The 25,838-nt window shown below is 37.6% G+C and overlaps 2 long non-coding RNA genes across 2 annotated transcripts; both read left to right on the top strand.

Annotated features, from left to right (window-relative positions):
• Nucleotides 1–264: 264 nt before the first annotated feature.
• LOC122051956 lies at nucleotides 265–3,075 on the top strand. The gene is made up of 5 exons (XR_006131633.1): nucleotides 265–408; nucleotides 483–650; nucleotides 764–825; nucleotides 1,447–1,511; nucleotides 2,875–3,075. It is a non-coding gene; the product is annotated as an uncharacterized LOC122051956 (long non-coding RNA).
• A 9,128-nt stretch (nucleotides 3,076–12,203) lies between these two features.
• LOC122053798 lies at nucleotides 12,204–13,739 on the top strand. The gene is made up of 6 exons (XR_006132368.1): nucleotides 12,204–12,477; nucleotides 12,612–12,787; nucleotides 12,905–12,979; nucleotides 13,135–13,209; nucleotides 13,411–13,556; nucleotides 13,649–13,739. It is a non-coding gene; the product is annotated as an uncharacterized LOC122053798 (long non-coding RNA).
• The last annotated feature ends 12,099 nt before the right edge of the window (nucleotides 13,740–25,838 follow it).

The raw sequence follows: 25,838 nt of genomic DNA on the forward strand, positions 1-25,838 counted from the left end.
GTAGCAGTCAACGAGTACTATTGTAATATATACGAAATTATTTTTAGGGTTATCGTGGAATAACCCTAGGAAAATTTTTAAGAATTTTTAGAAGTTTTTCTGGAGTTAAACGGAGTCCATATGACTCGTTTTGAGGGATATATCGATGGGGCGAGATAGAGGCAGGTTTAGAATACTCAAATTAAGTGGGAATTGATTTAGGTTAAACTTAGGTTTTAATTGAGCTAACTAAGGTTTGGGTTAACCTCGCAATAAAGCGCCGAAGCCTTTTCTTTTTCCCCCGACTTTCTCCTCGGTTCTTCCTCTGCTTCTCGCGACTTCAGACTTCATGCGACCGAGAACGATGACTTCTCCTTCTCTCGGTGGCGCCAGCGAGGAGCGGACCTTGGAGCGGTGAGAGGAAGAGAGGTTAGTTACAGCCGAACCTTCTTTCTCCCCGATCCCTTCCTCCCTTCTCTGATTTCGATGAACAACGGCGACAGATCTCGATTTGGGGATCTTGCCTGCTGTCGGAAGGGGATCGAGGGCATTGAGATTTGGATCTGGCCAGCGTCGACCGCTTGGGGGAGGTAACGACCATCGCTTCCTCCCGATCTCCTTCTCTGTTCGTTAACAAGGAAACCGATCGTGCCCTAGCTGTGATCTTTGAGGTAAGCAGTTGGGTTTTTGGTCGTGAATTCGAGTTCCCGATTCCCTTTTCTTGTGTTGATTTGGACGATCTTGTTAGAAGCTGAGATTTATGTTTGATTTCTGGCCACCACAGCTCGGTTGGATCGATCTCTTCATCAGATCTGTGATTACCTCAGACGATTGAAGGGTGAAGAGGTAAGGAGAGTAATTTTTAGTATTACAGTTGTAGGGATTAAATCTTCTAGTTCTTGCTGTTCTTTCTTTTAATCCGACCAGTGAAGGTGCACTGTATAGTTCACTGCGTGTAGGAAATGGATACACTGTTAGTTCTTGTTCTACTCTCTTGATCTAACCTTAGTTGTGGTAAGTTCAGTGAATTACTTGATCTAGATCAATGATGGAACAAAAAGAGTTGTGAATTGTTCGGATTAGTTGTTAGAGGGTTAAGAGTAGGCTGTTTTGATTATTATCAGTGTTTGGATTACAAACTAAAATGTTGTGTGGTTCTATTTTATTTCTGCTTCGGTAATTGGGGGGCAAATGTGGATGAATCTAAATATGAAATGAATTTCCATGATGTTTAGATTCATTTCTTGTTAGGTGATATAGAAAGGATTAGTGATAACTAAGATCGATAATGGGAATTTGTTTTTTTGGATGGGTAAGCTAAGTTGAAATTTAATCTACACTTACCAGTAGAAAGGAGTAGAAATCATGGTCAGCTATTGCTTGAAAGTTGGCTAGTTACTTGTAAATTAATTCATCTATTTGTAGAGTACACATATATAGTTACATGAAATTGTATATGTGATACAGGACCTTGATTGGCGACGTTCTACGTGACGTGGGTGGTTCTGTCGATACGGGATATATTGAGGCGGGTACTTCTTTCTTATCTCCTATTTAGTTCTTTGAACTATAAAGCATGGTTATAATTAGATATTTAGGTTGCATTCCTTAACTCTGATTATTGATTGCTTTCCTTCTTGTCATTTTGTTTGACCCTTGATATAATCTTGTTTAATTCACTACAGTCTCGACTCTTGATATCTGGACTCTGTACATATGTACATGTAGAGTTTGTATCATAGGAGTGTCCGGTTGATTCAGTTAGCGTGTTGATCATACATATTGATGTTTTAGTCTACATGTGATGAGTATGTATTGTTGGAGTTGTATAGTTGATTGACCATTTTGTGTTGTGGTGCATGCATACATGTCTGTTGTGATTATGGGAGGTGTTTACGAGGTTTAGAGAGTTTGCATTGATGATGACGTTGCTTATATTATGATTATTACATCATGTCATCATACACTACATTACTGACGACCATTTGCTCCCTTGTGGTATGAGCTAGTCGCCAGTCATTATGGTGGATGGTCTGAAGACCACCAGCTCCTTTAGGTATGAGCTAGTCTTCAGACATATTAGCTGTCCATTCGGCCACTAAGGGAGAGTGGTAGCTAGGAGTGGAGCTAGTCCTGTCCTACTCACTAGGCTGCTCAGTTTCATACTCTGTCTGCCTTGATCACTCTTGGATAGTGGGTCTAGAGGGTTCAGTAGTTAGGGGGCCTGTGATGTGAGTAGTTAGGGACCCTGATGGTAAGTAGTTAGATAACTACTTAGCGTACCGAACGCCTCAGCCACTCTATAGCAGTTACGTACGTTGAGGTTAGTTTGGTTTGTCACGGACCCAAGCCTCTCGACCATACAAGGGTCGTGGTGTCTGGAGAGGTGTCGGGGGTGACCATGGAGCATGCATGCACTTTTGCATATGATGCGCGATGCATTTGTGGAGTTATGTTTACATACATGTCTAGTAGATACTAGTTGAATGTGTTTGTGATATGTTGCACTTGATTGAGCTATGGTTGTTACATTTGGATGCCATGCTGCATACATGTCATTTACTTTACATATATTTGCAGTCGTATATGTATTGCACAGGTGTCAGGAGTATGTTGTTGACTCGGTGAGTTTACGGATCATGGTAACATGGTATTGATTCTTTTTGGGTATGTACATTTATGTTATGTGCACTTATTATATCAGGTTCATTCATATACCGTTGTTGTATTAGATATAGTTAGATGTATCGTACTTTTGACAGCATGATTCTATTCTTTACTTATGGAGACTGTATTCATTGATTCATATATCATTATGTACTCCATGCTTTATTCTAACTACTACCCGCTGAGTTTCCTATACTCACCACCCCATCTATCCCGTTTTGATTTCAGCTAGTAGGTAGATGATATGGAGCTGCTTGGAGTACATTGCCAACCGGTCCCACTTCCCACGTTATATCCGAGGATTCTTATCGGTTTTGCTTCTCTTTTCCTACTCTTCGTATTTGTTGGATTTAGAGTTGTGCGAACGAACTATGTTTGGACATGTGTATTGTGGACTTGTATCTATGATGTGTTTCGTGGACTTTAGTATTTGTGGGTTTCCTCTTCGTCTCTTCGTTGTGCTTTTGATATAGCCGTGTGGGCTACATATTAGTTGTATGATTGTTGTTAGTTCTTTTATCCAGCCGAGTAGGCTGTGAGTATTACTGTGTGGTTGTTTCTTTTCTGTACATATATTCCAACCGCATGTGGTTGATATATATTGCATGTATGTGAGGTTCAGATTGTCACCGGTATAGGGGAGATGCTGCCGAAATTTTTCGATAGAGACTCACCCGGGGCATGACAACTATACAAGTTAATGGCACTGTAGCTATTACTGTAGTAGTCGAATGTTGCACTGTAGCAGTCGACTAGTGTACTATAGTAGTCAACTGATGCACTGTAGCAGTCGACTGGTAGAGAATCGTTGGGCAGGCACCAGTCGACTGGTGCAAGGACCAGTCAACTGGTAACGATAAAATAGCAGGGCTATTTTCTTCCAAGCTCTATAAGACGGAGCTTGGGATGGCTGGCCAAGGTGACGAAATTGGACTTGGTTAAAGTCTAATTAGTAATCACTTAGTGCTCAAGGTTTCCTTTGTGTTCAAGTGTTCTTGGTTGAAGATGTTGTGAGGTTTCAGTGAGGTTTCTCCACCCACAAGGAAGTTTGAGCTAGCCGAAGTTTCCGGGGACTAATCTACTGACGGATTGAGGGATCATCCACCTTACGGACAGCTGTGGAGTAGAAGCAAGTTATCTCCAAACCACGTTACATCGACATGTATTGGTTTGCATTTCCTTATTGTTTTATTTCAAGGAAAACTAAGCCAAAAAAAATCTGTTTAGAAAAGTTTTATATTCAACAAAGACTTAACTAAATTTTGAAAATAACTGTTTTGTTAAGTACTTAGCTTTCAAAACTTAACTTAAAAACACTTTGATAAATTTAGCTTTAAAATATGTGAAAACAAATTTTGATAACCTTGAGTTTTGAAACCTTCTTTTTCGTGACTTAGCTAAAAAATATTTTTGAAAATACTTAGATTTTAACAAAGATTTAGCTAAGCTTTTGAAAAATTATTTTCAAAAAAGGAGTTAGAAGGAGTTAGAGAGAAACATAGATAAGTACTTTGTCTTAAAAAAAATTGACAAAAGGCCCCTTCTTAGTTTAAAAAAAAATTTATATATTTTTGTTTATTCCAAATATAGTTTTAAAAATGAACTTTCTTTCTCACAATATTTTGAACAAAAATTTTAACTCACTCACTTCACTCCCCCAAAATTAATGCTTAAAAATTTTGGGGATCCTAGAGTCCAAGCATGTAAATTAACAAAAACTTAGCAATTGTTACATATGAATTTCCTAAATTTCCATCTCACCCATTGTAGGTTATCAAGCATGTTTAGCATATGAGTGAGTATGAGACAGAGTTAACTTTATTTGATTCTGATTGAGTCATAATTTTTCGTCCATTGGAAATTGAGATAAGTTTAAAACTTTAGTGAGTTTGAATTTCAAATGAGTAAACACTTAAAATTTTGAATATATTAAAAAATAATGAAAATTTTACATACTAAATATAATTTGGAAATTAGTTATCAAAAATAAGTAAGATTTTTGAAAATCTAATAATTAGGTGATTAGGATTTTCGAATTCTAATATGATTTTAAAATTAATTATCATTAAAATAAAATCTGATTTGAAAATTAATTATTAAAATTTTGAAAGTCTAAGAATTAATAATTCAAAATTTAACTATGATTTGAAAAATACTAATTTTGTAAATACTTATTTTGAATTTTGAAATTATTATGATTTGAAAAATATAGTTTTGTAGATAATGATTTTGAAAATTGAAATTATGATTTGAAAATTAAATATTATTTGAAAATAATTATTATTTAAGATTTTGAATAAAAAAATATCATTTGATATTTTGAACTAAATATAATTTTTAAAAGATTTTTAAAGGAATTTTTTAAAATGTTTTTAAAATATTTTCTTTAAAGGATTTTTAAAATAATTTTTTAAAGGATTTTTAAAATAATTTTTAAAGGATTTTTAAAAGAATTTTTTAAAATATTTTAAAAATAATTTTAAAGTAATTTTTAAAATAATTTTTAAAAGATTTTTAAAATAATATTTAAAGGATTATTAAAAGAATTTTTAAAATATTTTTAAAATATTTTTTAAAGTAATTTTTAAAAGAAGTTTTTAAAAGGTTTTTTTAAAAGATCTTTAAAGGATTTTTAAAAGATTTTTAAAATAATTTTTATAAAAGATTTTTAAAATAATTTTTAAAGTAATTTTTAAAAGATTTTTAAAATAATTTGTAAAGGATTTTTATAAGAATTCTTTAAATGATTTTTAAAATAATTTTTAAAGGATTTTTAAAAAGATATTTAAAATAATTTTTAAAGTATTTTTAAAAAGATTTTTAAAATAATTTTTAAAAGATTTTTAAAAGAAATTTTAAAATAATTTTTTTTTTTACTAAGTTATCCTAGATCCATCTCACCCGATTCTAAGTTATCAATCAGGGAACGTTGTGTAGTTTTGTGAGAAGGTTAAGATTAATTAAGATTATTTCTAAGAATTCATTTACATTTGAGTTAGACTTAGGTTTTCCAATTAGTCAGGTAAATACATATTTCAAAGATTGGCTCCAAAGTTGTGGCGTGACACTAGACCTTCTTGGGTATAGGATAGCCACCTCTTCTAAACAAAGCTTTCAAAGAAATTATATATTTAATTTTCTTTTTGAAACCCCTAGGTTTAACTAAGCAAGTGTAAATTATGCCTGGGTCCTTACTCTATCCTAGTCTAGGCATGCATAATATAAAGAGAAAAGAAAAACAATCATCAAATAATTCTAAAAATAGTAGCCTCGATATGATCTATCAAGATAAATGTATCTGATCCTTGGGGACCCAATATTGTCCAAGTCCGACTTGATTAGTCAGGTTTGACTTGGGGACTCATGCTTGGATTATGTTTCTATTTGATCTATTCATAATTGACAGATATGATTTGAATTTTTGTTTACGCTTAAACCCAAGTCCGGATTTATTGTAAATGACTCTTTGTTTCCCAAGAATCAAATTAAGATTCTTGGAACCCAACATGAACCATTCCAATGTGTCTTTAAGTTCTTTAACTTGAGTTTTCAAATTGGAATTTTCTTCCTTAAGTTGTTGAACTTGAGTTGAGCTTCCAATTTGAACTGACTCAATCAAAGGACTCGAGTTAGTCACTTCCTTAAGGATTGTTACCTCCTTTTGGAGTGACTTGACCCGGACGTTGGATTTAGCTAATTTCTTTAACAAATAAGTAACTATGTTTTGTAGATCGTCTAATTTAGTCTCGATAAATAGAGAACTTACAATGGTGTTTGGCCCTTCGAAAACGGATACGGATCCATGGCTTTGCTCGGACTCGGTTTCTGATTCGCTCTCGGTTTTGGACTTGAACTCGGAATCGGTTTCGACGATGTTCGCTTGTACCGGTAGAGCGAGAAAGCTCGTTTGGTCTTCTTTGTCGGATTCAGATTCGTCTGATGACTCGGACCATGTGGCCTTCAACACCTTCTTATTTCTAGCCTCTTTTGTCTTGCTTGTACCTACAACCAATGCAACACCTTCCTCGTCCAGAGTAGTATTAGTCTGCTCAAATAATTCATCTATTAAATCATGCTTACTTACTTTCGAATTGGAAGTACCTTCATGTAGCTCAATCAACTTCTGCCACAATTCTTTTGCACTTGAGAAAGGGCTGATGCGGTTCAGCTCCTCATTGTATACGTTTGCTTGAGAAAGTGCAGCATCCCAGTTCTCGCATGAAATAGGTTTGCTAGCGTTGTCCATTGGAAGGTCCAGACTAGTTTTGATGATGATCCACATTTCAAACTGGGTTTTCAGATATGACTCCATTCGGCCCTTCCAGTAGCCGAAATCTTTGCCAGTGAAGAGCGGAGGTCGAGCTGTGCTATAACCTCCTTGGAGAGCCATTAAGAAAGAATCTCGCATAATAAAAACAATAATAATAAAATATTATTAAAAAATATTATTTCTCGGAAAAAGATAGCAATAGGAATTCACAAATTTTGAGAAAAAATAATAAAATATTATTAAAAAATATTATTTCAAATTTTGTTAAATGCGATATTTTATCAATACTAATAAGTGGTGAAGAGATGAAAATGAATTTTTTTAAAAAATAGTTTTGGAGGGAAAAAAATGAAAGACGTAAGGTTTTATTTTTAACACGAACGATATCTAATTTTGATTTTCAAAAAGGACCCCCCTGCTCGATTGGTGGTTTCACTCATTCAGAGCGGCCTCGGGGGGGGGGGGGGGGGGGGGGGGGGGGGGGGGGGGGTGAATAGCGCTCGTGGCTTTCACTTGATGTAATCGAAAACTCGACGAGTAACGCAGTGGAATTAAATAAAATACACACACACAGAAAGACCCAAGTGTTTTACTTGGTTCGGAGCCTTGGACGACTCCTACTCTAAGGCCCACACTCATTGAGCGTCTACTTTGGCCAACAACTATATTGCGCAAAAAAAGATTACAAGAGTATTACAATTTTAACAGTATTAAACAAGCTATACCGACAACAAGAATGGAAAATTCGCAGCTTCGAGTCGTCGGGGAATTGTTGTAGCTCAGCCGGATCATCTCATTGGCAGTGCACAGCTGAAGGATAGCTCGGTAACTGTTGTGTTGAGTTGCTGGTCGAGTGCACCTTATAAGGGCTGTTGGAGGCGCCTCAAAGCCCCTTGAGGGCACCTCCATTCCCCGAGTCAGCCACGCGTGGATAAGCTGAGAAGTCTTCGTCTATCCTGTTGAAGGCGCCTCCATAAGCCTTGAAGGCACATCCAATGCTGTCTGAGGTGCCTCACGCCACCATGAGGGCGCCTCCAGCTCCGCTGCGCGTAAACTCTGCTCCTTTGCACCCGAGGTGCCTCCAAGCTCCATGAGGGTGCCTCGGGTACTGTTTATCCGAGGCCAAATGTGCTCTTTTGTCCCTGCAAGATAGGTTAGTCCACAACACAACCACATATCCTGTAAAACAAAGTTAGCACATATAATAAACATAATAATATGAAAGTTTTGACAGTCACAGACTGTCCAGTTCTGACTTCGAATTTTCGACCGAAAATTCTAGGTCGAACTGACGCCTACTGTTCCCTCTTCCGGGGAATGCGTCCTCACCTACTCCACTCAGGAGAGCATACCTGATGTCAGTACGGTCCTCCAGACCGATTGAGCTTTTTGCCTAGGGTTACCACCCCCTAGGACCTAGGGTTACCACCCCCGAGGACCTAGGGTCACTACCCCCTAGGGGTTTTCACCACCTAGGGTTACCTCCCCCTAGGACCTAAGGTTACCCCCCGTTAAGATTTCCACCACCTAGGGTTACCACCCCGTATGACCTAAGGTTGTCGCCCTTTAGAGGTTTCCTCCACCTAGGGTTACCACCCCCTAGGACCTAAGGTTACCGGCCCTTAGGGTTTTCCACCACTTAGGGTTACCACCCCCTAGGACCTAAGGTTACCGCCCCTTAGGATTTTCCACCTGCCTAACCGCAGTTAGGACTTTCCTGAAAACTCATTCAAGCACATTAAATAACAAAACAACTTAACTTGAACCCTTTGACATAATCAAAATATACGTTTAATCGTCAGATGTTTCCTGCACCAACATTGAGGTGGTAAGACACTAAGCAAATGGAACTCTGATTTACCATTTGCCATGAAGTCGGCTTGCTCCTTTTTCGTTCATTTGTATTCTTCTTTGCCCTCTCGTGCTACAAAACCAAATTTAATGATCAATAGTAAATCAAAATCTGTCTTAAAGAATACCTCCTTCTTTTTCTTCCAGCTCACGAATTCCCCCTCGAACTTCAATGGATAGATGCTTGGTCCGGCAATCTCTTATGCTTCATTCGGCAGTAAGTCCTCCTAAAGCTGTTGGGCTCTAATACCACTTGTTAGAACAGGTTGGGAAGGCAAGAAGGGGGTGAATTGCCTGTTGAAAAATAAAACAAAAAACCCTTTTTGATCTTTCAACTTAGATTAGTAGCACACTTATTAAAATGAAATTAAATAACTAATAATTAAAGACACAAAGGAGTTACTTGATTACACCCTAGGTAGTTGTTAATCCAAGACAAAAGAAAGCACTAAAAAGATCTCCTTTTTGTAGGTGGGGAAGCCTATTGCACTCGTTGAATGCTCAAAAATGTGCTAGGAAATGAATACAAGAGTTGTTAATTATTTCTAGCTCTAGGGGTCTTTTTATAGCCCTTATAAAATTCAATCCGAGGCTAGAAGGTGCCTCCAGCATGGTAATTTTATTCGTACGAAGATAAAGTTTTATCTTCACCAACAGTCACTGGGAAGGTACCTTCATGCCATTGAAGGTGCCTTCGTATGTTCATGGAAGGCACATTCAAGCCAATGAAGGCGCCTTCGCACTGTTCATCGAAGGCGCCTTCCAAGCCATGGAAGTTGCCTTCCAAGCCATGGAAGGCACTTTCCATAAGGCAATTCAGCTTCTTTTCTCCTCGAGCAAGCTTCCTCTCCGGCTTCTAGTCCCTTGGAAATGTAGCGCGCTTCCTTCTCGTCTACCAGTATACTCTTCCGTAGCACCTCATCCCTAGGACGCACCGAGCCCGTCGACTCCTCCTATGTCATCTTTCTCGCTAACTGCGTCTTTAGCTCGACTTCCTATGCTCCTTAGTTCCTACGCACTTAGACACAGGGGTTAAACAATAACAAAACCTAACATGACTTTGTTGATCACCTCAAAATTACCATAGGATACTTATAATCTCCCCCTTTTTGATGTGAGCAACATTAAGTTAAGTTAGGGTAAAAAATAATATTATTAAGGTAATTAATATCACAAATAAAAATGTGCAAAAAATAATGATACCCTTCCCCTAGACTTAATCTTCAATTCTCCCTTTTGATCACATAAAAATAGGGTACTTTAAAATACTTTGAGAATAAAGTCTAAAACAAAGTCTAAGAAAAAAATACTCTTATCTAGCAAATTTTGAAAGATTAAACATCAAAAAATCTGGACCTAAAAAAACTTTGAAAAATATTTTTAATTGTTAAAAAAATTAACGAACATATATAAGACAGATACAAATTTTCATATAAAGTTAAGATTATTGTAAGAAAAAATAAAGTCCTTTCTACATTAAGACATATTTTTTTTAAAAAAAATGATTATTAATCATGAAAAATCTTGAACATTTTCTAAGAATGCATTATAGCAAGTAACTTTGCAAAAAAAAAAAATCAAAAATTTAAACTTTCAAGAAATTTTTTAATATTAAAAATTAACTTCTAATTAATTTCTAACAGAATTTATGCAAAACAATTTATTTGAAAGTATTTTTATAACAATTAAATGCTTAACAATTAGTCAATTAAATATTCATTTCAGTAATTGTCTTCCAGGTTGTAGCGAAGCACTAGGCCTTCTTGGTTATTGGAAAAACAACCACTTCTAGACAAAGTCTTTTAAAACAAATTAAATATTTAATTTTCTTTCTAAAATCCCTAGGTTTAACTTTCAAAAATTTTAATTAAAGAACAAGGCATGTAAAAAAATTAACCTAAATATGATTTTGAAATCCAAAATAGATTCCTTCCTATATGATTAATCAAAAATTTCTTAGAAATATATTTCTGTGATATTTTTCTAATTTACCCCTTATGGCATTTAAAGTGTTAATTTAATCTATTAGATCTTCTAGCTTGTTGAATATGTGAGCATGCACGATTTTTTAACTCTTCTATTTCTGCTTTCAATTTTTCATTTTCTATTTTTATCTTGTCGAAGTCTTTTATGTTGGTGCGGGAAGCATCCAACGATCGAACTTGGGTTTTGATTATGTCAAAGGGTCCAAAGTTAAGTTATCTTGTTATCTAACAAGGGTGAATGAGTTTGCAGAAAAGTCCTAGGGCAATGTCTATTATCTCCCTCTTCCCCTTCCTGGATCTCTTCCCCTTCCTGGATCGACGCCCCTTCCTCTCCCGAGTAGGATCAAAACCACCTTCTTCAGTCCTAAGAAAAATCACAGCATAAATCATTCCATTCTGCCACCTCGTCCGATCCTCTCTTCCTCCTCCTCCTTCCTCTCTTCGCTCTTCCCGGCTAAGGTAGGGGCCGACAAGATCGCATCGAAGCACTTGATTCATTCGATTCCGGTTCCCGTTCGCGAAACCAATTTCTTTCGATCGAGGTGATGGCGGACGTGCAGATGGGGGAGACGGAGACCTTCGCGTTCCAGGCGGAGATCAACCAGTTGCTGAGTCTCCTCATCAACACCTTCTACTCCAACAAGGAGATCTTCCTGCGCGAGCTGATTAACAACGCCTCGGATGTGAGACATCGCTGCTTTCCATGTTGTTCCTCCCATTTTTTTCCCCTGTGTTGTCGTTGCTGAAGCAAATCGTGTGACTGCAGGCACTCGATAAGATCCAGTTCGAGGGTCTCACCGACAAAAGCAAGCTGGACGCCCAGCCGGAGCTCTTCATCCGCCTCATGCCTGACAAGGCGAACAAGACGCTTTCCATCATCGACAGCGGCATCGGCATGACCAAAGCTGATAATTTCTCTTCTCCGCACCTTGTCGGGATGCTCGTTCGAATGTTTGTGTTCACTACAAGTAGTTCATCGTAATCCAACTTTTTGAGGGTACACCATTTTTTGTAAATGATGCTCTCCAAGTGATGGATCAGCAAAACCTGAAAACATGAAATAGCTAGAACATTGGTAATTGTTTTTGTCTTTGTAGATCTGGTGAACAATTTGGGCACTATCGCACGGTCTAGCACCAAGGAGTTCATGGAGGCACTAAACCTCTTCCAACTCGCGTTGCCTCCCTCCCTCAAGCGCGCCGCTTCCCTCCCGTTGCCTCCCTCGTCGCCCGGCCTCCCTCCAGCGTCGACCTCCAGCGCTGACTCCAGCAGCGCCGCCTCCAGCGCTGACTCCAGCAGCGCTGCCTCCCGCGCCGACTCCAGTAGCGCCGCCTCCAGCCAGCATCGCCGACCTCCAGCACCGCCTCCAGCCAGCATCGCCGGCCTCCCGTCCTCCACCGTGAGGTAAATGATCAGACTCCATTATTCTGAAAAAAAAGTCATACATATCTTCAAGATTGTTACTCTTCCTTGTGTGTATCATCATTATCATATGTTCTGCACATGCTGTGTTTGTCAAAATTCCACACTCGTCGGTAACTTTGATTTGCTCTTCAGTTAAATCGGATGGATTGTTCATTTAGTCGATGGATTCTTCCCCTTTTTGCCTCATTGGATTGCTAAGGCTTGTAATGTTGTTTTACAGCATGGGCATTTAGGATTTACGCTCTCATGTTATGATGCTGAAGTTAGCTACGATGGTCGCACTAACACTTTTCTGGCAAGGTATGCGGACAATTGCTCTCATTTGAATTCAAAATATGTTCTCCTTTTGATGAAAAGTTAAGTTATGTCTGTCAAAGTTATCACACTGGCTTCATATAACATGGCGTGCGTTATTCATTCTTCTCGACTTGTAGATATCCACCGCATGGAAGAAGAACTGTGGTCATAGAAGGAGTTGAGTGGGATAGGTTAAGGTCGCCTCCTATAGACACTCCTGCTTATGATCTTCATATCTCCAATTGTTTGAACGATTTGCAACCAGGCGACCATATTGAGATCCAATGGAGAAGGAACAAAGAGTTTCCTTATGGTTGGTAGTTTGAGGCCTTTTATAAATCTAAAACTGAATCATACTTGTGTCTTTGGTGGAAGATAGACAAATCTAACGATAAACTCATTAAGAAAATGTGTTTATTATATTTTGCAGGATGGTGGTATGGAGGAATAGGTCAATTGGAATCTTGTGATGGAAATCGGCATTTCTGTTATTGTCATCTTAGTGGTAAGTATTTTGTTCTTCGTTTAGTGGATATTTGAAAAGGTAGTAGGGCTTCTAAAATGCATTGTTTGAGCATCATCAAGTCATGAGGTGCAATGAAATGTTGCATGTTCATATCTAACTAAAGGTGAACTAAATGTGTTTATTATATTTTGCAGGATGGTGGTATGGAGGAATAGGTCAATTGGAATCTTGTGATGGAAATCGACATTTCTGTTGTTGTCATCTTAGTGGTAAGTATTTTGTTCTTCGTTTAGTGGATATGTGAAAAGGTAGTAGGGCTTGTAAAATGCATTGTTTGAGCATCATCAAGTCATGAGGTGCAATGAAATGTTGCATGTTCATATGAAATGTTGCATAGCATACTAGAGTTCATTTTCCTGGTACGTTCATTATGTTATAACTGATTTCTTTGTGTCATTTTGGCGAGGCAGAATAACCATATCGTGGCATTGAAAGTTCTTTTCAAGAGCTAGCTCAAACAATCTCAAGTTGAGCATCAACTGCGACGTGAAGTTAGATACAAAGCCACCTCCGGCATCCAAACATATTACGTCTATATGGTTACTTCTATGATCAGGTTCGACTCTATCTTGACTTATAAAGATTGTAGGCATATTGAACCTGAATTTTATTTATGCCACCTCAGTTAACCAAGATTTTGTATCACAGACTCGAGTTTACTTGATACTGGAATATGCAGCTAAAGGTGAACTCTACAAGGAACTACAGAAATCCAAATGCTTCAGTGAGAGGCGAACTGCTACAGTGAGTTCTTTGCAAACACACACTAACGGTTATCAGTGTATGAGCTTTTATCTATTATTGCCAATGAAGGACTAACACTCTAATCATGTACCCATAGAATTTGCAGTTCCTTTCTCACTGTATGTACAAGTGTTAGGCATTTGCAAATTTAATGAGGCTAGTGTGTCTGCAAACTTGAACAAACGTTCTGATAATTTATAAGCTTTATGTGTTTTTTTAGAAATGCCTTAAGGTACTTCTTAATGAATTTTCCCATGTTGTCCAGGTACTTCTATAGATTCTTCCTCATGATATTTTTGTTTATCATGGCAACATCCAGAAGTCTATGGCAGCCGCTTCTGCTGAGGGTGGCCTCGATCCCATACTTGCCTACACTGCTGGAGTAGAGATCAAGATGCTGTAGTGGTCTTCCTCCCAGCCCGACTGGGTTGCCATTGCCTACTCCACTAAGCTTTAGATTCTAAGAGTTTAATGGAAAGCAAATGGATATTAGAGCAGTAAACAATGAACAATAAGATTTTGTTCAGAATTCAAGTCTATGAATCCAAATTATTCAAAATTCAAAATTCAAATTTCCATGCATGAAAGGTCACCCTTGGCATAAGGTAGCTGAACCTGTAATATAATGATGATCCTCCTAGTAATCCAAACAATAACGCACCATGTCTACAACATGCAGTTTTTTGCAAATTCTGTACCCCCTGAGGCAATTGATCTTGTGTCAACACTACTTCAATACTCACCTAATTTGCGTCTTACAGCGGTAAGTATATCATACATCCAAATAAAAATAAAGTTTTTCTATTTCACTTTCATAATGTCTTCTCTACATCTTGCTAGTTTCTATTTTGATCATTAATGGTTTGCCATTGGTATGTATTCCAAGTGACATAAACATGTTTGTCATCATTGATACAGTTGGAGGCCTGCTATCATCCATTCTTTGATGAATTGAGAGATCCTAACACATGTTTGCTTAGTGGCAAACCTCTTCCTCCTTTATTCAACTTCACATCTAAAGGCAATGCCTTGTTCACCTTCCTGTCTAATCGTCGTCCGTCCGTCGATGGTCGTTTAAATGAGATTTAAACATGTTTGCAGAGCTTGAAAGCGCTTCTCCTGAACTAGTTCAACGCCTCCTACTCGAGCATTGAACTAAACTCGGGGTCAAGAAGTTTAGGCTGAGTTTGGTAGAGAGCTTCTTTTTCCAGTTTTTCTGATGTGGTCAATGGTTGGAATTTAAGACGATAAATAAGAACCATTTCAGTTTTAAGGCTGCAGTGTGTCCTTGAAGTGCAAGATTTTGCGGAGACTTGAAGAGACAGGGAAAGAGAAAGGATTCCTTCTGCAGCAGACAACCTTGAATTATATCTGACACTACTGATGGTCATCTTATAATTGATCGGAGACATGAAGGGGCAGAGCAAGAGAAAGGTTCCTTCTTCGGCAATCGGTTTTCTGTTGCATTACCATTGACCATTTCTTGAACGTACATAGCCTCGTTGTACAACCCCAACAAAATCTTATTGTTCATTGTATTGTTGTAAGAAGAATATTTATGTAATTTATGAATATTTGTGTATTTTATGGATACTGTTGAATGAAGAATATTTGGGTAATTTGTGAATATTTGTGTATTTTTTTGGTTACTGTTTCAAAAATCAAATTTGTACTGTTAAAAAATACTGATATTACATCGGTTTTACACCGTTGTAAAACCGGTGTTATTAACTAATATTACATTGATCGTATACCGCTGCCAAAACTGGTGTTATTAACATATAATATTACATCGGTTTTACACCGTTGATGAAACAGTGTCGTTAAGTGATACTACACCAGTTAATAACTGATTCGAACACCGGTGTCGTTAAGTGATACTACACTGATTTTAAACCGATGTCTAAAATGGTAGACTTTTTACATCGCCTTCATAGACATCGGTCGAAAATGTAATAGACACCGGTGGAAAATCGATGTCTATGAGAGTTTTTTGTTGTAGTGTTGGTGATCAAATTATAGATTTGTCGATGATCTTACATTTGAGGGTGTCTGTTGTACAAATATTATGAGTACTTAGCATTGCCATTTAGGTTTACCAGTGCCCTACAAGTTTTTATGGACTTGATGAATTTGATATTCCTAGGGAATTTGGATCAGATTGGTAATTATCTTCATTGATAATATTGTGATATATTTCAGATTTGAGGTGGATCACGAATAATATCTTCATACACTTCTAGGGATGTTTCGACGAGAACATCTTTATGTGAAGTTTAGTGAATGTGCATGTTAGGTTATCTTCTGTGGGATTTTTGGGGACACATTGTATCTGGTAGAGGGATATCTGTGGGTCCACAAAAGTTAGAGGATGTTACCAGTTGGGAGTAACCGATGTCTATACAGGAGACTGACAACTTCCTTGATCTGGCTGGATATTATCGAGGATTTGTAGAGGGATTTCTCCAGCATTGTTATGTCGTTGATTGGACTATCTAGGAAGGGTATGAGACTTACTTGGTTAAGGCTTGCGAGACCAGCTTCCAGGAGCTGAAGTGGGGATTAGTGTTGGCGCCAGTACTAGTTTTGCCCTCTGGAGAGGACAGATTCATACTCTACACCAACGCTTCTCTATAGGGTTTGGGCACTGTTTTGATGCAGCATGGTAGGGTAGTATCCTATGCTTCTCGTTAGTTGAAGGAGCATGAGAAGAAACTACCCAGTACATTATTTAGAGCTGGCCGCCTTTATCTTTGCTTTGAAGATTTGGCGGCATCATCTGTATGGTATTTACATTTGAGATTCTCACTGATCATAAGAGTCTCAAATATCTTTTCATCAAAAAGGAACTCAATCTCTGACAGAGGAGATGGATGGAGTTCCAGAAGGATTATGATTGTACCATTAGTTACTACCTGGGGAAAGCTAACGTAGTTGCCGATGCACTTAGCCGAAAGTCTAGAGGGACTTTAGATTGTCACCGAGTTTTAGTCACGGACTTGATTTAGGGTTTCTCTGAGTTGGGCCTTGAGGAGCAGGGACAGACAAAGCAGGGTATCCTTGTTACCATGGTTGCTCAGTCATCGATCAGGACGAGGATTCGAGAGGCCCAGGCCAGTGATCAGCGCTTACAGTTCATTGGCAGTCAGATAGCTTCCAGGCAGCAGAGAGAGTTCACCCGAGATGACGAGGGTATTATTTATTTCCAAGGAAGATTATGCGTACCTCAATCTCACCTGGTAATGAAGGAGTTACTTCAAGAGGCACATCACTCCCGATTTGCTATCCACCTAGGCGGAACCCACATGTATCGAGATTTGAGCTGTTCCTATTGGTGGAACGACATGAAGAAAGACATTGCAGATTTTGTAGCTAGATGTCTAGACTGTCAGTAGGTGAAGACTGAGCACCAGAGACCTGTCAATTTACTTTAGAGGATTCCTATTCCGGAGTGGAAATGGGTGCACATCACTATAGATTTTATGGTGGGATTGCCTAGGACACGACAAGGCCATGATGCGATTTGGGTAATCGTTGACTGATTAACCAAATCCGCACACTTCTTAGCGATTCGGAAGATCGATTCTCTGGATCGATTGACAAAGCTGTATTGTGGGGAGGTCATCAGATTGCATGGTGTTCCTTTGAGTATTATATTGGATAGAGACTCACGGTTCACGTCCCGGTTCTAGCAGAGTTTGTAGCAGGCCTTGGGCACACAGTTTCATTTCAGTACAGCATTCCATCCATAGACAGATGGACAGTCAGAGCAGACCATCCAGACTTTAGAGGACTTGCTGAGGTCTTGTGTAGTCTCACCCACGAAAGGGGTGAAGAGATTTGGCCTCCGAGGTAAGCTAGCTCCATGATACATTGGTCCTTTCTAGATCATAGAGAGGATTGGAGCGGTAGCTTACCATCTGGTGCTACCACCATCTCTAGCTGACATTCACGATGTATTCCATGTGTCCATGCTGAGGAGATACATACCCGACCCAGCACATGTTCTGTCAAATATATCAGTTCCCATTCATCTTGATGTTACCTATGAGGGGGTTCCGGTACAGATTCTGGACCACAGAGAGTGTCAACTGCGAAACAAGACTATCTGGCTGGTTAAAGTCAGATGGCAATATCATTCTGACGAGGAGGCTACCTATGAGCTCGAGGATACGATCCAAGCTTGATACCCCCATCTTTTTACTTGAGGTATGTGGGTTAGATTTTCATTCAGTATTTATACTATTTAGCTATTGCTAGTACTTACTGATGATAAATAACAAAATTTGGGAACTAAATTTTTATTAGTGGGAGAGAATGTAAAATACCGTAACCAAAATAATGATAAATAATAAGGTTAATAGATGAATAATCTTAACGGAATTTTTAGAAATTTTTAGAAATTTTCTGGGAATTTTTCGGAGCTCGTATGACGAGTTTAAGAGGATGAATTTATAGGCTTGGGAAAAGCCGGTTTGGAATAACTATTTAGTGGGAGTTGATTGAGGAATAAACTTAGGTTTTGATTTCCCTAAACCTAAGTTAAAATTATATAAACTTTCCTTTGAATAGTGCCCTAACCCTTTTTATTCTCTCCGCCCGATTCTCCTCTTCATCACCGACGCCGTCTCCCCTCTCACGATGACGACCCTTTTCCTCTTGCCGATTCATTTCTTCTCCCCGATTTCTACCCTAGTCGAATCCTTTCCTCCTCACCGCCGACCCTCCTCCCTCTCGCTCTCGCGTCAACTCCTTCTCCTCTTCTGATTCACCGTCGACCCTGATAACCATGATTTTGCTATATTATATTGATTCATAATGCATATTTTTATTGGTCTATTCATAGTTCAATTTCACATTTACACCATATTTCATAATTGCATGTGATCTTGGACTTAATTGCAAATTAGCCTATTTTCATGGTATTTGATGCTAATATTTGATTCTTATTTTGTAGGCATCAAAAGGATCATGGACCCGATCAAATCAGATCACATTTGGGCTCAAATCAAGGGCTAATCAAGTAGATCAAGCCTTGGAGTGTTTTGGATCGTCCATTGAAGATCAGAGAGATCTGAGCCATCCGTCAAGAATCTGGTCCATCCGAGCTATGAGGAAGCACATCACAGTCATAGATGAAGATCCAAGGGTTTTGATCCAGATTTGAGTTGATCCGGCCGTTGATTAAGCCCAAATTAGTCTCAGCCGTCCGATCAGATTGAAGATGATTTAAAACGCAGAAGCTACAATGTTTTCTAGTGAGCTCGGCTTCGTGATTTCCACACTGTTCATCTTCTTCGTCGCCGAAGCTTCCATTCCAATTTCTAGATCTGAGGGCAAGTTTGTTCTCCGACGACAATCTCCAACTTCCGGCGTCCATCTTCCGGTGATCAGAGAGCAGCTGAGGGAGGTTTCTTAGCTGCGATTTCAATTCTGTTCCATCGCCACATTCTTGTGAGCGGAGGTTTTCGATTAGCGAATTCACATCCACCAGAGCTTGAGGGGAGGTTTCCGAGAGTTTCTGATCCATTCCGCAGCTAACTTGGGTCGATTTGGCCGTTCGATCTGGTTTGCGATTTCCAGAACTTGAGCTCTGTTCTTCGGCTGTTGGGATTACCAGATGGTTGCGAGCTTGAGGGGAGGTTTCCAAGGGCTGCGAGAATCCTCTGGTGATAGTTGGAGGCTAGAGATGAGTTGTTGAATGCTTGAGGGGAGGTTTCCGATAGCATTTCCGTTCACGGCAGGGAAGAAGAGGTTTAGTTTCAGTTTGGTTTGTGGAATGTTACGGTTTAGAATTCTTTGTTCTTGTCTTTGATTGTTCATCACTTGGCTCAGATCTATTGATCTGATTTCCATTCTCTTGCAATTTCAATTTCTGTTTGAGATTTTGTATTTCCGATTTCAATTTCTTGTTTACAACCCCAGACTTTAGATCTATTTTCTGTTAAGCTTTGCAATACTGATACTAACAGTTTGTAGGTTTTTGTTGTAACGCCCACCCTCCCTGCTAACCCTAAGGGACGGGGCTACGATACTCTACGTACATATTACAGCGGAAGACTTAAAATAATTTTCTTAGTTTAATAAAACTTTTCTTTTGTTTTCAAATCCGAACTACACTAATATGGTTTCCATAACATGATAACAAGATAAATAAAAACATAACATCAAGTCACCCATATAGTACTACAATTTACGAAACCAAAGCGTAATTCTTAAAAAGTTTTTAAAGCAGGTTCTTATTTGGTTGCCTAGCCACAGCCACACACATCTCCTTGCCTCTCCTGCTGCTGCTTTAGCTCATCCAGCTTTTACCTTTATCTGTGGTACAAGGAAAGTAAGCTGTGAGCACTCAGGGCTCAGTAAGTTCCTTTCCTACTCACTAAAACCGAAAATCATCACATGGTCAAGGAATATCTCAACATAACATGATCTCAACTAGTCATGGCATAACATATCATACTCTTTAAGCATATCATGCAACGTAACAAAATCATAACTAGTCATGGCATATCATCTCTTAAAGCATAGCATGATACATAACATAATCATATCTAATCATGGCATATCATAGCATCATCATAAGGTAGCATGGCATATCAAGCTCTTAAAGCATAGCATGAAACATAACATAATCATATCTAATCATGACATATCATAAATCATAGCATCACCACAACATGATCATAAAGTATATGCTATATGATTTTGAAAACATGTATCCGAAAAACATGTGTATGTCTTATGATCTTTAAAACCATTTCTTCTTACATATATACTTGAACATATTATCAACTTAAAGGGGATCCCGGCTATGTACCACTTACATATTGCGCGCAACCTATGTAGGTCCAAGGTAGCAAGTCCTGAACCCTACAAGGCAAACATACTAGGCCCGAGTCTTACTCCATCGACCTAGGGGCACTTAGGAGCCCATCCCTAATGAGGCCCGAGTCTTATTCCATCGACCCCGGGGCGCTTATGGAGCCCACCCTTGGTACAAGCCACATAAAGTAAAGTACATGTCATACTTATACATATCACACATCATAAAAGCATGCATCACTTAGGCACACATCATATCATAAAAGTATGCATCACTTAGGCATACATCATATCATAAAAGTATGCATCACTTAGGCATACATCATATCATAAAAGTATGCATCACTTAGGCATACATCATGTCATAAAAGTATACATCACTTAGGCATACATCATATCATAAAGGTATGCATCACTTAGGCATACATCATGTCATAAAAGCATGCATATTTTCACCACATAGCATATCATAAAAGCATGCATATTTTAAGCACATAGCATATCATCAAAGCATGCATATTTCTATCCACATAGCATATCATAAAAGCATGCATATTTCTAAGCACATATCATATCATGGAAAGCATAAATCACAAGCATACATGTTTAAGCATAAGGGTGTATCATGTGATTATACTATCATAAGAAACATGGTAACATAGTTAACTTGGGTTCTAAGCTTCCTAATCCCTTGGGTTCTTATGATGGCCGAACCCCCTTAGATCTCAATTTAGGTAAAAATAACCTCCAAGCATGTGGAACCTAAATTATCATCACATCAATTTCATAGGAAGCATTATAAGCATGATTAACTTGGTTTCTAAGTTCTCCAAGTCCCTAACCTTCATGTGGCCAAACCCTATCAGGTGTGAAACAAGGTCCCAAATGTCATGAATGCATGGAAACCTTAAACCATATTTATAGCATTTTTTTCCAAGTAACATAGTAAGCATATTTGAGCTAGTTCCTAAGTTCTTCAAGCCCTTAACATATGTCATGGCCAAAATTTAACAAGTATTCATTAGGGCTAAAAACAAGCATACAAGCATGTGAACTTGAACTAACATCATGTATAAATTTATAATGAGGCATCATACAAAGGGTATGGCCGAAACTTACCCTAGCCTCATTCTAGGTCATTAAACAACATATAGCATGAGAACTTTGGCTTTCTACTTATCATATTTCATGTAGAGTGACATGAGCATATTTAATTTTTGTTCTAGGGTTTCTAGGGCATCTATCCCTTCATGGATGAGACCTACAATGGTCCATTTAGGTCATGGAAAAATTATACAAACATGTGACACAATCAACACATTATCATATTTCCATAAGAAGCATTTTTAACACAATTGGTTTAAATTCTAAGGCCTCTAGGTCATTTAAACCCTACTTGGCCGAGACCCATCAGTGGTTAACTTTGCTTCAAATAGCCTAAAAGCATAGGAAGTCATACAAGTTTCATAGCATGTATAAAGACAAGCATAATAAACATACATGTGCATTGTGTCTTAGGCTTCCTAGGTTTCTTTCTTTTTTTTTCTTTTATTTTTCCTCATGGCCGAAACCTACCATTCTCTAAACTAGGTTTTAAGTAGCCTAAATCATGGAAAACCTAAGTAAGTTTCATGGCAAAAACTACTAAGAACATCATATACAAATTTGGTTCATAAACAAGCTAAGACCCTTGTGACCTTACAAGTCATATATCATGTAACTAAATTCTCTATACCCTAATTAAGCATGAGAGCATTAAAACACTTTCATATCTTAATATCACAGAGGTCTTGAGCATGTTAAAATTTTGTTTAAGCTTTCCTAAGCTATCCATCTTAACATGGCCGAAAATCTTAATGAAGAGTTCATGAATTTCTAGCAATATTCAACATGCAAATTCTTTAAGAGAACTCTATATTCTATCATATAAACATGGTTACTTAAATATAAAGGTCTTCCTAACCCTAAGCTCTTTTCTTGGCCAAAACATATGAGGGGATTTCCTTTGGTTCCAAGTAACTTTCAAGCAAGAAAACCAATAAAAGATCCTTAGTAATTTATGGAGGGAATCTTGTACTAGTTTGGTTAAACAATGATTTTCCTAACCTCTTTAAAATATTTTTGGCCGAAATTCTAGGGTTAGGTACTCCTCTGACCAAGAATCATATAGGTATAAAAACATGGAGGAAAACCTTCCTACATAGCATAGAAAAATATCACGAAATGAGGACTTGTTCAATCCTTCCTAGACTTGAAAACTCTTCTTTGGCCGAATTTTCTTAAATTCTATTCTATGTTTTCTAATCCTCATAAAATCCGAAAATCACATAAAAAGCCTTGTATCACAGGTGAGGGGAAGCTTACATCCTTTTCGCTTGTGGATCTAAGGTATGGTGATGGAAGAAGTAGCTTCTTCTTCTAGTTCCCTTCCCTTGTTTCTCTTGCTAAGTCCTCCTTGTATCTTAGGCTTTCTTAGGAGAAAACCTTGGCTTGGGGCCGAAGATGGAGGAGAGGGGGCTGGGGTTCTCGGTGAGGGAGAGGGAAGAATGAGAGAAATGAGAGAAAAATTAGAATTCTTCTCTTTTCTTGCTTCCTTTTATGTTAAGGGGGAAGAGGTAGCAAAATTGGTTTTTGCTTTCCTTCTCCCTTAACCCATTTCTATTTTATTTTATTTATTTTATTTTCTAATTTATTCTCATCATTCATGATGAAATAAGGGGGAATGAATCCCCTTAATTAGCCTCTTTTATTTTCGGCAAGAGAAGAGAGAAAGAGGGAGAGAAGGAAGGAAGGCAAGTTGCCTTTCTCTTGCTCTTTTCTTGTTTTCTTTTGGCTAGCTTTTACTCTCACCCTTATCATGAGTTTCTCTTCTTTGCTATCAATATCTTCTCTCTATCCCAATTGGTTTCCACTAATTAATTCTATAAATTATAATATAAGAGGTTCAAGGTTCAATCCTTGACCTCCTCTTCTTTTTATTTCATTTTATTTCTTTTTGCTTCAACCCACTTCCTTTTATTTTTCTAAGGCAAAATCCTACATTCATATGCTTATCTTAAAAGCTTAGTGGGTGTTACATTTGTGATTTAGTTAGCAATTCAATCTTTGTGACTATGAACTTGTCTAAGTGTTGGATGCTTAATTTGATGTTTTGATTGGTTACCTCTACTCATTGTAAATGAGAATGTTCTTTTGCATTTACTTGTTACTGTGATTAAGAATAGGAAATATCAAATTGAATTGTTTGATTCAATGGTGCATTAGAATCTAAATTTAATTGATGCTAATTTGATGAAATGGAGGTAATAATGTATAGAAGAGATCAACCTTACTTGAATTTGTTCTTGATCTTATTAGAAGAACTCAATTTGAATTGTGAGCTTAATGGAAGTATTTAGTTAACCTTGTTAATGTAATAATTTGAGTTGAAGCAATTCTAGAGTACTCACACACTTACTAGTTAACCTTGGAAAAATATGACTTGGGACTCCTTACTACACGTGTTTCATTTAGTTTATTTGAATTCCTGATTTTTATTAATTTGATGTGCCACGTGACATGCAAATGGCCAACACCAAATTAACTAAGGTCATCTTAAAGATCACAAACAATCATGAATACAATCCAAACAATAATCAGTAGGTATGGTGATTTCAATCCAAATAAAAAATTAAGCAAGATGCACTCTCACAAGGGTTTACCTATTCTAGCCCTCACACTCAAAAATGTGTATAAGTGGAGCTCACTCAATGTCACTCAAAACATTTTACTACCATAAGCTTGCTTATTTTCTAATTCTCCACCACTATAAACATAGCATACATGAATCAAAAGGATTTTATCATGAAGAATTGAAATGGAATCAAAAAGAACAATGAAAATGAATGAAATAGGCAAAAGAAAAGAATTCAATGAAATATACGAGAAGATAAGAGTATTGGAAGAATATACTTGATGAGTTGACCAATTTGATGTAAAAAGAAATGAATACCATTTGTCATTATCAATACAAAGTATCAAGCTAACCTCCCCTTCAATTTGATGGCAAACAAACAATCTTGATACTCTATCTCCTCATTTGATACACTTATTCTTTGCCATTTTTTTTCTTCTGTTTTCACTGAATTTTTCCACTTCAATTCCATAATTTTGAAGCTAAAAATAATCTCAAATTATGAAAAAGATGCCCCTCCCCCACACTTAAAATGATGGCCGTCTCGGACAATAGAAATCATCATAGATTTCTAAAACTTGATACATTTAAACCACTATTTTCTTGTCTTTATTCTGCAGCTTTTTCCTTGTAATGCTCATTCCTCAGTTATCACAGATTACATACAATTCAGAGTAGAAATATTTTCAGATTTTGAAGGTTCATAATTAGCATTAAGATTTGGTACAATGCTAAGCTCTGATTCCATTTCTAGCATTCCAAATCCAGTAGTTTGATTCAACATTTAAAATTTCATTTCCAGCAAAACATGACCTGGATTCCACTTCTATTCTTGGATTCTTAAAGTCAGCAACAAAGTTTACAGTAAGAATTCGGTCCAAGAAAATTGGCACACTAGCAAATTCCCCTAGCAGCCACATCATTTCTGCAATCTTGCATTCGCTTCAAACTCGAAATTCATAACATAGCCTCTCCAATTTGTCAGAAATTCCTTAATACCCCATTGTCAGAAATTCAGCATCAACAAATATCAATTCTGTCACAAAACAATCAATTTCAAAGAGTTTTACAGAATTCTGTTACAACACAACAAGTTCCAAAATCAAGGATTAAATTCTGTTCCTGCAATAGCTATCTTCTCAAGATTTTAAATGGAAATTGAATGACTCTTCAACAGATCAGTTCAGTATCTTAGCAGCCACTCCTTTATATTTCTTATACACTTACTGCTGTTCAGCTTTCAACCTTTGATAACAGCACTAAATCCTAGTGTTTCTGCAAAATCTGTAAAGTTCAACAAACAGATTGGTGTGAAGATGAAAACTTGACAGTTCTGTACCAATCTGATTGGGCACTTTCAGGAATCACAATCACTGAAATTTCACAACCCAAATTTCTACAAATTACTCCCATAGAACTTTCATTCATAATTTGGCACACAATAATTGAAATGTTCTATTTGAGTATCAGGAAAAACAGAATCCTCTAATCTTTTCCTTCAACAGAACCTTGAACTCAGTTTCAGAATTCAAACATTGAAGCAATTCCAGCTTATTTCACAAACAAATCTGTTAAACACCATTCTGCAACTTCTGC

This window comes from Zingiber officinale, chromosome 3A (genome assembly GCF_018446385.1).
Source record: "Zingiber officinale cultivar Zhangliang chromosome 3A, Zo_v1.1, whole genome shotgun sequence".
Lineage (NCBI taxonomy): Eukaryota > Viridiplantae > Streptophyta > Magnoliopsida > Zingiberales > Zingiberaceae > Zingiber > Zingiber officinale.